The sequence below is a fragment of the Ceratotherium simum genome, chromosome 1, assembly GCF_057802395.1.
Source record: "Ceratotherium simum simum isolate JZ-2026a chromosome 1, ASM5780239v1, whole genome shotgun sequence".
Lineage (NCBI taxonomy): Eukaryota > Metazoa > Chordata > Mammalia > Perissodactyla > Rhinocerotidae > Ceratotherium > Ceratotherium simum.
Window position 1 is genome coordinate 58,709,339 of NC_141900.1, and position 16,475 is coordinate 58,725,813.

Below are 16,475 nucleotides of genomic sequence, written 5' to 3' on the forward strand. Positions count from 1 at the left end.
CCCAGGTTGACGATCACTGGTGTACATATACAAAGTGTCTGCCACAGTCTCTGGTGAATATTATTCTTCTAATGCTTCTTGCTTTGAAGAGTCTACAGTTTAGTCTATGGAGAGGACATAAAGGCAACACAGCACCCAGCTGTGTGTCTGTGATTCTAAGTGAGGACATGAGCACTGCGGTCGCAGGAGGACAGGGGTGAACTGTGTCAGCAGTGCCACCATGAGGGGTCAGACTGAGTTTGGAGTTGGAGGAACATTACATGGTGAGAACAGTGTATGGCAGGTAGCCGCATTACAGTGGAGGCTGTGGGAAGAGGGAATGAAGATCTGAGTTAGACTCAGATGGGTGGGTTAGGATCTGTGGAGCCTGCTGATGGCTGGGTGTAGAGGATGAAGGAGACTAAAGCAGAAGACTAGCAGGCATCCTCAGCCTGGAAGATTTGGTGGAGCAGAGCGGCAACGAAGTCGTTAATGTTAAGGGGGGAAATAGGAATGGGAGAGAAGAAGAAAGGCATAAAGTACATGATGAGTGTGGATGTTTCAGATGTCAGAGGAGTGGACTGTCTTACTAGACATTGCAGTGCAGAAAGCAGCACACTCCTGGCTATATGACAGAACTCCAGAATGAGGACAGCTCATTGTTTGAAAAGAAATCAGAAGTCATTTCTGGGCCGGCCCCGTGGCTTAGCGGTTAAGTGCGCGCACTCCCCTGCTGGCGGCCCAGGTTTGGATCCCAGGCGCGCACCGACGCACCGCTGCTCCGGCCATGCTGAGGCCGCGTCCCACATACAGCAACTAGAAGGATGTCCAACTATGACATACAACTGTCTACTGGGGCTTTGGGGAAAAAGAAAGGAGGAGGATTGACAATAGATATTAGCTCAGAGCAGGTCTTCCTCAGCAAAAAGAGGAGGATTAGCATGGATGTTAGCTCAGGGCTGATCTTCCTCACAATAAATCAATAAATCAATAAATCAATCAATAAATAAAAGTCATTTCTTCATTTGCATAAAAGCCTAGGAAGGAACCCCTTGAGTCATGCAATAGGGGGTGTATTTCCTTGGACAGTGTGCAGTAATACTTGAATTGTACAAAAACCCTAATAAGCAAAAGAAGAGAAAACTAAGCCTTTATGCAAATAAAATGTTGGTTTCTATTTACAATTCCTCTTTAACTATAAAGAGCAATTACTCAAGATTGCCTTGTTACCATCACTGTTAATATAATATTCTTTATGGGGCATTTGCATCCTTTATGAGAAACAGAATGCCTAGGACCATACGATATAAGATGAAAACAAAAGTGGTAGTGTTTTTTCCATGTTCTTTCTTCTCTTTCTGCAGAATATTAGTTGTAAATACTTTTCATCCACAGATTTTTTAAGTTAAATTATAGGTTAACTAATAGCTTTTATTTAGGCACAGGTAAATTTAAGAGTAAATTATATAGCTGCATTCTTATAGTCATTCAAATGCCCACAATGGTATCTGTGTTTCTTTTCTAATACATGCTGGAGTATGTGAATTTGACCCCACAGTAAAACAAAGACTCTATGAAAAGATGTCATAATTATTAAAGTGGGAAACCTTCAGGGGAAAAAAAGCATTTAATGTAAAAAAAAACAACACCAGTAATCTTATAAGTAGAGAGCTGGTGGAATTTTATATAAAGTTAAGTTACTTCAACAGGGGAATAGAAACCTATAGTGAAGTAACTAATACCAACAGTGCATTGTATATAACGTCCAGATGTCAGATAGCAGAACAGAAAATGTGGCAAAATGCCAATTAAATGCCACCAAGAGAGCAAGGAAACTTCTACTCCCTACAAGATATGCCTCTACAAACATATGGTTTGGCAAACCATGGGTAAGTTTACAATTCCCAGAGTGACTGAGTGGGAAACTCATTGTTTAAAAATGAAGTTTTGTTCCCTGTTTCTACTGATCTTCAGGAGACATGAGCCAGTTGCAGATGCTGTGGTAGCCAGCCTCCAAGATGGCCCCCAATGACTCAGTCTCCTGGCATTCACTCTTTTAGGTAGTTCTCTCCCACACCGTACTAGCCTTGGTCTGTGTGACCAAAAGCATACAGCAGAAGAAGACGGCATGTCACTTCCAAGATTAGGTTATAAAAGATTGCAGCTTCTGTCTGGGTGCTCTCCATCACCCCACCGCAACCTCAGATCACTTGCTCTGGGGCAGGCAAGCTGCCATGTGGTGAGGAGGCCTATGGAGAGGCCCACCTGGTAAGGAATCAAAGCTTCCAGCCAACAGCCTGTGAGGAACTGAGGGCTGCCAACAGCCTCATGAGTGAGCCTGGAAGCGGGTTCCAGCCAGCAGCTTGACTGCACCCTTATGAGACACTCTCAGAACCACTGTGTTAAGCCACTCCTGGATCCTTGACTCTCAGAAACTGTGTGAGATAATAAATGTTGTTGTTTTAAGCTGCTAAATTTTGGAGTAATTTATTATCAGCAATAGGTAACTAATACAGATGTCTTCCTTGTCTTTTACAGACAGAACTCTTAGAAAACTGGGTGAAACTAGTTTTGCTAATCTGATAGACCACCAGCATGGGGAAAAAATAAATAAACCCAGGAGAGAAAATCTAGCAAGTGAGTAATCCTTTAAGGAGGAATGGTGCCTCATTAGATGGCTCCTATAGTGTTTATCCCTTTAGTAATGAAGTATTAACATCCACATAATCTTCAAAGGCTTTTCATTATACCCATGAAACTATGCTAGGTTGAGGATGCCTGCTGAGACAGAGGAGAGAGAAAACGCTTAAGCACAAACCCTCATCTGTCTTCAGGAGGTTGGTGACTCACTCAATAATATTGAGTCTATTGAACTCATACTTCTATACAACTATTAAATGATGTATAAAAATGATATTCAAATGGCACGTGCCTAGCAAAATGCCAAACACAAGGGGAATGGTAAACTATGGACAGATATATTATGGACTCTTAATGCAGCCATTTGAAAGAATTTTGATGAAGAACATTGAAACTGGGAAATGTTGTGGGTACATTGCTAATATAGAACTGTACCTACATAGTATTACACTATATATAATATATGTAATACTAAGTAATATACAGTAAAGGAGAAAAAGGGCATGCGTAAAATTTTAGTTGTGATTGTCACTCGGAGGTGAGATTACAGGAGAATTTTTTGGTGGGGCAGGTAGAGTAGGAGGCGTTTCCTCATAGGAGAGCCTAATCAGTAGGTTTTAGGATTAAAAATCCTAGCTGTGCCACTTAATAACTATATAATTTTTGGCAAGTTAGTTAACCTTTACCTCTATGAAATGGGGATAATGTTAATAATGTTAGTGCCGACTTTTTAAGATTGATGTGAAGATTAAACGAAAAAATGCTGGCAACGTATTTAGCACTAGGGCCTGTCATATAATAAATAAGCAACAAGCTCACAACTATATTCGCTTCGCTGTGTTTTCTGCATGACACATATCACTTTTATAATAAAAAGAAACAAAAAAAAAATGACATGTTTCCCTGCCCACTAAACCATCACAATGGCATATCATAGACAACTGAGAGAATGATGGCTGTGACAAACCAAACAAATAAATACCCAAGTATTAGCAAATACATAACAACAACTACACTCCTACTCCTGACTGCATTTTAAAAATCGTCCAAGTGATTTTTATTTCCTTGCAAGATAGGGGCCACATACACAACTTAATACTTGAGTTCATGACTTTGTTTTTGAGTTTGAGATCGGATTTGTGGTAAGACTGAAGGTACGATAATACGGTGGCGCAGAGCAGAATCTGCATAACCAAGCAGGTCAGTGAAAAACGGCAGGGGAGGGATGGGGTTGGTGATATTAACAGGCATCTCTAGATGATGAGGAGTCTTTAGAGATGGTCTTGGAGGGAGTGAGTGTTAAGGCCAGTTCTTGAGGCAGAGGTAAATCAAGAAAGGCAAGGACTAGGTAAGCCCAGCCTAGGCCCTTGATAGCCTCTTCTAATTATGCTGATACAGGGTCCAGCCATAGCTGCAGGTGCTCAGAGCCCTGCTTTGCAAAGGTCACTTGGTGTACCCCAATGTCATCATGAAGCTGTGGTTGGTCACTGGACTAACCCAAGAATATGTCTTTTAGGCCAATCCTGGACTTCTAAAACTAGACAAAATGTTATTAGGCCTGCAATGAAAAGAGAAGCTTCCTGCTGTTGATTCAATGCAGAGATCCTTTGTGCTCTGAGACCAATGTGTTTTTTTTTTAATTATTTTTAAAAATTATTTTATTGAGGTCACATTGGTTTATAACATTGTGTAAATTTCAGGTGTACATTATAATATTTCAGCTTCTGTATAGACTGCAGCATGTTTACCACTAAAAGTCTAGTTTCCATCCATTACCATACATATGTTTTTAACAGTTCTATTATTTTGAACAAACACTAAGAAAATGCTCACCCCTGGGAGGAGTCAAAGAAATGCAACTGAGACAAGACAGAATTTTACCACTATGAAATTGACCAAGATTTTGAAATGCTGGTGTGGTTTTGAAGACTCTGGTACATGTACTCACTACTGGTTATTTTGGAAAGTGGGATCATTTCTTTGGAGTAATTTAGCAAAATGTATTATGATCTAAAAATAATGTTGCTATTGAACCCAGTAATATCACTTTGGATAAAGTACTCATAAGGAAATAATTCACAGAAAGAAAAGCTAAATGTACCTGATATTTATTGTAGCAAAAAATTGAAGAGTTGAAAACAATCTGAATGCCCCAAAATGAGGAACTGTTAAATATAGTGTTTCAAGTTGATAAAAATTAAAATTTCATTAAAAATGAAAATTATAAAAAGTAGCTGCTAATAAGTTATAATAAAGAAAGTTATAATAAAAAAGAAGAAAAAATGGTAAGTAGGCTGTAACTATATAAATCATTTATGTTTATGGACAAGTTTTAAAAAGAAAAACAAAAAAATCATAAAAGTTTGTTAGCATGGTGAAATTAAAATGACTATTTCATGAATTGTCTTTATTATTGATATAATATGCTCGTATAAGTAACTTTAAGATCATGTTCAAATTTTTAAAAGCTAGAAATTTGACTCAGGAATTCTATTTCTAGAAACATATTCTGAGAAAATAATCAAGACAAATAGAAAAAAATGTACATGTAAGATTATTCAAATAGAGCATTATTTATAATAGAGAAAAATTAGAAACAACCTGTGTTGCTAAAAACAGGTCAGTTACATCACGAAGCCCATGTAGTTACATTGTGAGAACTGTGTAGTCATTGAATTGATAATGCAGATCTTTGTTGATAAATATGGATAAATATTGCTGATATGCTGCTAAGCTAAAGAAAATACAAACAGTTACGCATATACCAACACGGAGAAAAGCCTGAAAGCATGCACGCCAAAATATGAAGAGTGGTTATGTCTGAACACTGTTGTTTCAGTGATTATTATTTGAATTTTTGGCTAATCTGTATTTCTGATTCTTCTATAATTAAAATGTACAGTTTATGTAATTAAAAAAAAGGCAGGGGGGAGAACCTTAGGCTTGCACCTGTGCTGCATATTCTTTTCTTATCTTCTCTCCTTAAAGAATCAGAAGCCAGTTTGCTGTCCAGGCGGCATGTGGACAGTTGAATTGAGCCCCAGTATACACCCCTGCTGGATGCACAGATGGAAGGTAGCTATGGCAATCTGTGGCCCAGAGCAATGAGCACCAAACCCAGAGCGTCTTACCTCCTTCCCTACTTCTTCATGGCTTTGGACACATCCCTTAACTGCCACCTCAATGTTTTTTGCAAACAGATTGAAAATAAATCATAAGTAAGTAAAATTAGTTAATTTCTCTTAGTCAATTCTCTTTATTTACTAAATGAGGAAAACAATGCCTGTCTTTCCTACCTTGCAGGGGGGCTTTAAGCATCAAGTGAAAGAATAGAATTCTAAAAGTGTCAACATCATTTTAAAATGACAAATATGTGCATTATGAAACAACATAGAAAATGTTTTCAAAATAAGTGAAAAAGAACACATCATACTTGCACATACACACTGCTGACAATGACGTAAAAACAGGTGTTGCGGGAGGACAAGTGATATTTTTTATGGTACTTCATTGAGATATAATTTACATATGGTAAAATGTATAAATCTTAAGTGTACAGCTCAATGACTTTTTATATATGTATACAACTATAGGACCATTACCCAGATCAAGATAGAGAACATTTCCTTCTTCCCAAAGAGTTCATTCATGCCTGTTTCCAGTCAATCCTCACCTCCCACCCCAGAGGTAATCACGATTCTGACCTTCAGATGATGGCATTTTAACAATAATGTTAATGTTTAAAGATTGATCAAAAATCCATTCAAGAACGTTTGAGGTAGAACCCGAGGTCCTGGGTTCATACCTGAGACCCGCTCTTTACTAACTGTGGCCTATGGGGAAGTTACAAATGTTTTTTTGTGCCTCACATTCCTCATCTGTTTAAAGGGAATAATAGTTCTCCCTCCGCCTTCATGGCTGAGGAAATTAAAAGCGCTCTAAGTGAGCACTGGTCGTGCTGCCTGCTCATGGGAGGCGTGTCACAAACGTTTGTTGCTGGTGTATTATTCCCGTAGTGAGCATTGTTCCAGGGGGTGGAAATTCTGGGTTTGGATCTCTATTGTCTCACAACCCAGCTGAGTGACCTTGGTCAACTTTTAATCTATCTTTTTCTCAATTTATCATCGGTAAATTAAATACCTTATTGTTTTCAGAATATATAATACTCTGAGAAAGACTTAAGAACCTGCATGCCAAAAGATCTTGAAAGCTGGATTTAGGGCACTATTCTGAACCCTGAGAGGCTTGTTTAAAGCTCTTTTGGAAGTGGGCTAATAGGGCCTTGGACACAGTGAATTAGTGATGGAACCAAGATCAGAATTTAGGCTAGGGCTGTGAGTCACCTCCAGGTTTGACCTTCACACCACCAGACACCTCTCCTCATAGCCATATAATTTATTAAAGAACAATGAAAGCATAAAACAGTCTATGGAAACCATTGTCAATTTTTCTTTCACTGACAATTTTTTTTAAAAAAGGACTACTTTGTCTCAGAGACTACATAATTACTTTATATTATCTTGTCATCATATACTTTTAAGCCAACTTAGTGTCATCTACATCCATGACAACAGGTTCCAGTGCCTACTTCTGCTTTCACCATGGGAACATGGAAAAACACAAATATAATTGAGGGAAAAATCCCCAGAAAACTGGATTTAATACAGAGTAAGAAAGATAAGCTCAGCAAAGTCAATAGCTATTAGTAGAAATACCTTCACAGTGGAAACTTATCATTTACAGTATGTTATTAAAGCAAAGCAGGAAAACTTGTGCTCAGAAGCATTTCTAACAGAACTATGTTTTTCAATTCCAAAGGTAATTCTTATTTATTCTAAAAGAGAAATGAAAAGAAATGCAGAAATTAAAAAAACTCACCATGTGAAATGTTTTTTTGTGCTGAGGAAGATGAGCTCTGAGCTAACATTTGTTGCCAATCTTCCTCGTTTTTTTTTCTTTGCTTGAGGAAGATTAGCCCTGAACTAACATCTGTGCCAATCTTCCTCTACTCTATATGTGGGTTGCTGCCATAGCATGACTGACAAGTGGTGTAGGTCCGAGCCCAGGATCCGAACCTGCAAACCCAGGCCACAAAGCGAATGTGCTGAATTCAACCACTACGCCATGGGGCCAGCCCCATGTGAATATTTATATATATATATTCTTCAATCTTTTTCATGCATACTTTTTAAAATCTTAGAATCAATCATATTAGATACAAACTCAGCTGTGCAACAACTATAACTTTTTAAAATTCTTCTATATAATTGAACTCAATATTTTTTTCAAGCCCCCTTCCATCTAGGAGTAGAAATTAAATCTCAGTCAATTAAATGTCACTCTCCTTTCTCTGCCCAGGGTTGGGGGGAGGGAAGAGAAGGCTAGCATCTAGTCTGAGCTCATTTTCATCTATCCACACTGGCTTCTTTGCCTTTTGAATCTTAAAATCCACTGGGATAATGACTACCACATAATGAACAGGAGGTGGGCAAATGGTTCTAGGAAATGTGGAAGACCTTTTCTTAATATCTCAAAAATTTAATTACATTTTTTTCAGCTGCATATTATTCCATTACAAGGATATTACAATTTATTTAACTACCTCCTATCACTATGCGTTTTAATGGAAATTTTTATTTGCTTCCTTAGTACCAATTCCTTCAGGTGAAACTGCTGCATCATGTGGTATGCACATTTTTAAGGATTATCAAACAGAATGTCAAATTATTCTTGTAAAGTTTGTGGAATTTACACTTCCATCATCCATATGAATTCACATTTATTTGTAAATTCTATACAATATGGTTTTGTTCTCTCAAAATTGAAATAAATCATAAAATTGATATACGTTAATTAAAAAAAATTAAGCAGCCCCAAAGTCCAATCAGTAGAAAGTGATAACCCTGCTTCTCCCAACTCTATTCTCCACTTGTTTTGCCAACATCTTTTCAGGATTTTTTCAGGTAGCAAAGTACAGAGAGATAGATGATAGATGGATACAGAAAAGAGGGAGAGATATACATATATTAATGTATATATGTAATGTAACACAAGATACATATATTTTTTAAAGACAAAAAAAGGAACATATATACTGTTTTATAACTTTTTTCCTAATATATTATAAATAGTGATTGATTCGGTAAATATTTATTGAATATCCACCATGTGCCAAACATTGTTTTATAAACTAGACATTTTTCCATGTCAAAAATATGCAGCTGTATAATCATTTTAATGGGTGCATAGTATTCCATTGTATAATACACCGTAAGTAATTAACCAATCCTCTATTATTACCATTTAAAGCTACATTTAATCCTTGTACAACCATCTTTGTATACTTGGATTCTTTTCTTAAGTTAAACTTCCAGAAGGGGAAATGCAAAGGACATGTGCATTAAAAATGTTAATACGTATTCCCAGATTTATCCCCAGAAAATATGGTTAATCTCACCAATAGGGTATGAGAATTCTTGTTGCTCAACATCATTACAAAAATCTGTACTCTTTGTCTTTTTAATTTTTGCCAATCACATAGTCAAACAAACAAAAACCACAACTTGTTATTTTATCTTGGTTTTAATTAGTACTTAATTCTATACGCAATTGAGAGAGAAACTTGTGAGCAGAGAAGGACTTTGCTCATCAATGTGAGGGCTGGAGTTGAGGGAGGAGACCCAGAGACAGGGAGCCCAGGTGAGAAGGACTCAGGTCTGAAGCAGGCTGTGAAGGCGGGACCGGAGCTTCCAGGGCAGTCAAAATCCAATTAAGATTATCTGGATGAAATCTCAGGTCAGTGTGGTCTGATGTGGTTATAACTAACAAAGGTCAAACCTAATCATTTATATTGTGCTTTAAGAAAGAATTATCAAAAAGGAGATGATATGCATGGTAAATATGGGTGCATTTAACCAGTTCTATGGAGGGGAGAGGGAACCTGGCCCTAATGCTCATGAATGAATGCATGATTTACCCCAGTGTACCTTGGGGTGGAGATGGATAGTTCATTCAAATCTATTATGATCTGGATTTTTTTTAAAATTCACAGAATAATTTTTTTTTTCCTCTGAAGGAAATTATGCTCATAGTTTAAAAGAAGAAAAAAAATCAAACATCACTAGTATTTATACAGTGAAAAGCAAGTGTCCTTGTCTCAAGATTGCCAGAGTTAGAGACTGCCTTCCTTCCCTTTCTGGGTCCAATAATGCTAATAATATCTCACATTTTTTTTAGTGATTACTATGTTCCAGAAACTAAATTTCCTACATATATTAACTCATTTAAACCCCTCACAACTCCCTGAATATGTTCTGTTTATGATCCTTATTTTTCAGGCAAGAACGTTGTACCACAGGGAAGTTCACTAACTTGCCTAACGTTGCACAATCTATGAGCAGTGGAGCTAGAGTTCAAACCCAGACAGTCTGGCTTCCCAGCTTGTTTGCTGAACCTAATCAGAGCCCTAGGTTCTTTTTCTGGTAGTGGGGTGGAAATTTCTGGATGTGAAGAGACAAGGGCCAGTCAAAGCCTTTGTATTATTCCCTATCACAGGCAATGCTAAGCAGATTTCATCTACCTGACCCCTGAGCTGGTGTGGCTCTCTGAGTGGTAGGGGTGGACCCAAGTGGTTTCTCCTCAGCTGTCCACTATTACCATTTCTCATATGTCCCTCCTGGGATATATAAGTACAGGGATAGTTTCTGTATTTAACTTTTAACCAAGTGGTTAAAAATTCACCTTGGAAGTCATTCTTCTTCAGTTCATAACTAACTCATTCTTTTTTATCAGCTGATATTCCATTTCTTTATTTATCCAATCCTCTGGTAATGGACATTTGGATTGTTTCTAAACAATGCTACAATGAGTATCTTTCCGTATAAGTCCTTTGCATAATAGTAGTGAAATTATTATATCAAGGGGTACATGCATTTTAAAGTTTCATAGATTGTACCTAATTGCCCTCCAAGGTAGACCAATCTGCATTCCCACCAAAAGTGTATGAGAGCGTCCACTTCGTGGATTACATCAATACACCTTCAGTCTGACACTCCCTATCATCCCACAATCCATACACTGATTCCATTCTTCCAGGCAGCCTTCCAGTCAGTAATTCTGCCCCCTGGGCAGAAAAGAAATACAGTGGATAGAGGACATGCCTATCCCCTTCACTAGAAAGTTATGGCTTCTCCATTGTAAAATTAACAAACAGACATGATCATGGCTAACCTAAGTCTGTTTGCTTAACTCTGGGTTATAGACAAAAGCAAATTTCTAGAGCCACAAATCTGTGCAAGAGACCCCAAAATGCTGTGACCACATCAAGGCGCTGATCACCACAGATGGGGCCCTATGCTTTCAGTGATAAGTTTTAAAGCTAACATTGACCAAGGGTATGTGGGGGTAGAACACACAGAGTCTTGTAGATCAATGAAAGGACTTTGGCTTTTACTCTGTGGTGGGAAACTATGGAAGGATTTCCATGAGAGGAAGATCTTTAAGGGGAAAAAAAAAGCAGAATTACCCTTTTCTCATTGGTCTCTGCTCCAAGGGGGTTTTGTGAGAACCTGGTTAGTTGGTGGTACATTTAGAAGCCCTCTACTTAGTTCGTCTCTCAAGTTGGAAAATAAATCAATCAAGATTTTATATGTAGGATCATTTTTTAGATTTGGTGCTTATGGTGTATGGCAGGACTGTGGCTGGATCTGCTCCACGTGAGAAGACAGGGACCACACACTATTTTATAGGGACTTTCACCACTGTTCCGTTAGCACCAGCAAGGATCTGGACTTGAGTTATCAATTGGACCACTTAGTTTTGGGGCTGGATAATTTCTTAAGGTGTTATTAAACTATGCTTTGTTCTCCTTGATCTCCCCTCTCCTGCACTCCATGCAGGTAGTCAGACTCCTTAAATATCCTGTCTTCTTATGTCTTTTTTACAGGACCTGAAGAAAGAAACTTCTTTCTACAATAGGTAGGCTATTCCTACCTTTTGTGAAGAGATTATGCTAGGAATCCAGGAGGGAGAAGGGAAGATGGATCTGGAATAGATCCTGGGAGAGGTGGGCAACAGACTCCAAAGGTGGTAGGGGCCAAGCAGGCAAGACCCACACACAAGGATCTCACTCTCTGCACAGATTTCTAGTCTCCCACCCCCACTTCGCAGGGTGGCCCGACTTGACAGGAATCATATGGCTTGGAAATGAGGACATGAGTGGTGACTGAACGGATGGATATGACTTTGAGGTCTTCTGTCATTTTCCAGATGTCCTGGAGCTCTCCAGACTTTGGTGTGGGAGGTAAGGGAGCCCCAGTAATGAATTTCTCACCAGGCTGGTGGGATGAGGACTCAATAATAATTAGATTGATTTAGAGAAAATAAAGAAATGCAATATTTTGTGCATAATCTTTTAGCAAGAATACTGCAGATACTGTGTATTTCTGATTGCATCACATCAGGTCACCTTATTTTGTTTGTTTGTTTACCTAATTCTGTTTACACAGGATCTAGCTGTGTGACCTTGAGTGAGTTACTTAAACTTTTCATGATTCAATATTCTCATTAATAAAATGTGGAAAATAATAGTAGTTTTATGAAAATTAAATAAGTTAACATACGTAAAGCACTCAAAACAATGTATAGTATGTAGTGTTTGCCGTTACTATTATTATTCTCTATTTAAGTAATTGTAATTTTTATTGTTACCAAAATGTTAATTTTTGGCTTGACAACTAAAGCTTTACATTTGTACAGCAGTTTACTATTCACAAACTTCTTCAGCATGCATGATTTCATTTGGCTCTCTAAACAAATCTTTGAGATGGGCAGATAAGGACTGCTTATTCCTGTTTTAAAGATGGGACAACTGAAACTCAGAGACGTGTCTTTTTTTAATCTGTCCAGAATTAATTTGTATTCTAAGAGAATTAGTGCACCCGTGAAAAGGCTTGACAAATGATATTTTACTACTATTTTACATATCTACATTATACATATTTTATTACTATTATTGTATTTTCTTACATACTATGTATTACTTATTATTATTTTTGTAGTTGTTAATATTATTGTTATAAAGAAACAGCATTGCTTAGGCGGGTAGCTCCAGTCTGGCTTCAGGTCATTTAAAACCCAGTACAGTATCTCTTCACAAATAGTCATTGATTACTTACTAATTAATGGTATAGAATACTTACTAATTAACTTTACAGTGGGAAAACATGGGAGACATTAACTTATCCAAGTGATAAAAGTTAACCTCACCAGTAACGGAACAAATCAACATTATGTACTCTCTGATACGTTACACTGAGAAGACTACAGCATCTCTTGTGTGTTTTTTTGCCAACAATGCATAGTTTCAATCTAATCATGAGGAATCATCAGGCAAGCCCAATATACACAAGTATATTGGCACAATATACAAAGTAATGGGACTGTTATTTTAAAAAATGTCAAGCTCATGAAAAGACAGACAAATTGTTCCAGATTGAAAAGACTAAAGAGACGACAACTTAGTGCAATTTTGACCTTGGATTCAATCCTGGACCTATAAAGGACATTATTGGGACTATCAATGAAATTTGAATGAGGTCTATGGATAGATGGAAATATAATATCTATGTTAATTTATTTTGTGGGTTGTATGTGATTATGTAGGAGAGTGTTTTGGTCTTTCTAAAATATACACTAAAATATTAAGAAGTAATGCAACTTCATGTCTGCAACTTATTCTCAAATTGTTCTGAAAAATAGTATGTAATATAAAGAGAATAATAAGGCAAATATGACAACATGTTAACAACTGGGGAATCTGAATAAAGGATATATGGGAGTTCTTTGTAGCGTACTTGCAACTTTTCTATAAGCTGAAATTACTTAAAAACAAAAAGTTAAAATAATGTTTAAAAAATAAAACATATCGCCATGCCTACAAGAAAATTTTACTAAGCTTTCAAGGAACAGATAATTTCAATTTAACACAAGTCTCCCATAGAACACAAAAGGGAGAAACAGTCCTCAATGCATTCTGTAGTGCGAGTGCAACCTTGCTACCTTAACTAGATATGATAGTACAAGAAGGGAAAACTACAATCTCATGCATGAACATAAGTGTGAAACCCTAAACAAAACTGAATCCAGCAATGTGTAGAAAAGATAATACACTGTAACTAAGTTTAGTTTATCCCTGGAATACAAGTTTCATCTAACATTATAAGTTTTATAAATGTAATTCATTACATTAATCGATTAAAGAAGAAAAGTCATATATTTTCAATAGTTGTAGGAAAAGCATTCGCGAAAAACCCTTGGCATACCAGGAATAGAGAGGAATTTCTTTAACCAGATAAAATACATCTAAAAAAACCCTACAGTCAAAATCATTCTGGGCCGGTCCCGTGGCTTAGCGGTTAAGTGCTCGCGCTCCGATGCTGGCAGCCCGGGTTCGGATCCCGGGCGCGCACCGACGCACCGCTTCTCTGGTCATGCTGAGGCCGCCACGTCCCACATACAGCAACTAGAAGGATGTGCAGCTATGACATACAACTATCTACTGGGGCTTTGGGGGGGGGGATCATTCTTAGTAGTAAAACATTAGAAATTTTCTCCTTAAAAATCAGGAACAAGAAAATCACTATTATCATTTGTATTCTACATTGTACTAGGGGTTTTAACCAGTGCAGTAAGACAAGGAAGGAAGGGAGGGGGGGAGGGAGGGAAGGAAGAAGAGAAGGAAAGAAAGAAGGAAGGAAGGAAGGAAGGGTGGGGGGAGGGAGGGAGAGAAGACAGGCAAGCATTAGGAGTGAAAACAAACAAACAAAATTGGTTTTATTCAGATGATATAAATAGTTACACAGAAAACTCAAGATTCTTCAGACAAATTATAATTAATGAGTTTTGTAAGATGGGCTGGATATAAAGTTAATATACAAAAAATCAATTATATTTAGATACACCAGCCACAAGTAAATTTAACTTCCAAAATGATACCATGAACAATAGCAAAATAGAGACCCTAGCAATAAGTTTAATAAAAGATGTATATGGGATTAAAGAAGACTTAAATAAATGCAGAAATAGCCATGTTCCTGGATAGGAAGATATTATCTTAAAGATGTGGTTTAAGTACATAAACTCTGGATCCAGATTGGCCTTGGCTCTGGCACTTAGTAGCAAGCAAGTTACTTAACCTCTCCATATCTCCGTTTCCTTATCAGTAATAAGGAGGTAATAATGGAACTTAGCTCATAGGGTTGTTAAGAGGATTACTGTACATGAAATAATGCATGTGAAGGTTTAGAACAGCGCCTGCCACGAAAGAAAGCTGTCCTGGATCACGTGGTGGTTCTGGGCTTGCAAACCATGCGTAGTGGAGCAACAAAAGCCTGGTCCTCTAAGCAACATGCAGCGACCACTTCTCAGTTTTTATGTGAGAGAGTAAAATACACTTTTCCCTCGTTTAAGTCATTCTTGCTTGGGGTTTTCTGTCCCTTGTCACGGAGCTGAACCCTAACTAATATCCTGGCTAAGCCCTTATCTCTCACCCATCTTCCGCAGGCGCCGGCTCTCGCAGCCTCTCGGATGGGCCACGTGACCCCGTTTGGGCCAATAGGCTGTAAGGGGAGTCTGCAGAGGGCTTCTGGGAAAATCCCCCTCTAGTCCCACGGAGAGCAGTGGGAAGAGAGAGGCTCGGTTGCTGCTGTCACTCTTCCCCGTCCTAGTTCGGGTTTCCCTAGGATTAGACTCTGAAACAAGGATTTGAGCGTCAGTAGTTTATTTGGGAGATGTTCCTAGGAAACATTGGTAGGGGAGTGGGGAAGTGTCTCGGGCAAGGAGTGTGTGTTTGTGTGGGGGTGGGGGATGGGGGGAGGGTTCTTACAGTTTGAGGTTGAGCCTGCATTCATGAAAGTGGTACATGCCGCTGGGATATGAATGGGGTACTGACAGCATCTGCTACACCCATCTTGCTTCCCCTGCAGAAATGGTTGTGAGGGGACGTGATGCCGGGAGCTGCTACAGCCATCTCACAGCTGTGATGGGAAGGTAGAGAGAATTCAGAGATGCAGACCCTGAATTCTGACATCACACTCTGATGTTCAAAGAGCCTCTGGACTCCAAAAGCAAAGCCCTACCTCAGGACTTCCTGTTGTATGAGAAAAAGAAACTCCTCTTTATTAAACCACTGTTTGTTGGGCTAAATGCATTCTTAATAGTCATACTTCTTTCTCTTGATGTTTCACTCAGTGACAGTTAGCTTAATCTCAGTGGGGTTAGGGTTTTGGAAACCAAAGCCAGGAGACTTAGTGATATTTCTGATTTTTTTCTTGAATAGGGAAAAAGGAAAACACTGTGGATGGTGAAGGGATAGGGAGAAGGAAAGGAAGATTATGAGACACTATTTAAAAAACATTATCCTGGCACAGTGGCTCATTACGGCTAGAGCTGAGGGTGTGGAGGCCAGTCCCTGCATCTCAGTTAATTCCCCAGGCCCAGCTCTCACCTTAGCTGTGGTCCTCTTGCCCCTGCAGTTCTCTTTCCAACTCCCAGGTAGAAACTTGAGAATTGACTAGAACATCCAGAATTCAAAACAAGTCTGAAAACAACCTAAGGATATAATTTGCTTCCCTGACTATAAATATTGGGTTTAAACTGCTATGGAGAAAAATCTGACTAGATATTGGAGTGTGGAAAGAAACTACTGTGCTTAGAGACACAAGGAAAGAGTGATACTTACTGGGGAGAAATTACACAGCCCTGCTCTTCCTTCTTCCTTACCCTACCTTGGCTTCTTGTGTTTCCTTGTTAGGATTAACCCTATGTGTGCCCGGACTCAGTCCTTACTGAACTTCCTC

At 38.4% G+C, this 16,475-nt stretch overlaps 1 long non-coding RNA gene across 1 annotated transcript; it reads left to right on the plus strand.

Annotated features, from left to right (window-relative positions):
• The first annotated feature begins 15,324 nt into the window (after positions 1–15,324).
• Positions 15,325–15,826, plus strand: LOC147918216 (uncharacterized). The gene is made up of 2 exons (XR_015553196.1): positions 15,325–15,426; positions 15,603–15,826. It is a non-coding gene; the product is annotated as an uncharacterized LOC147918216 (long non-coding RNA).
• The last annotated feature ends 649 nt before the right edge of the window (positions 15,827–16,475 follow it).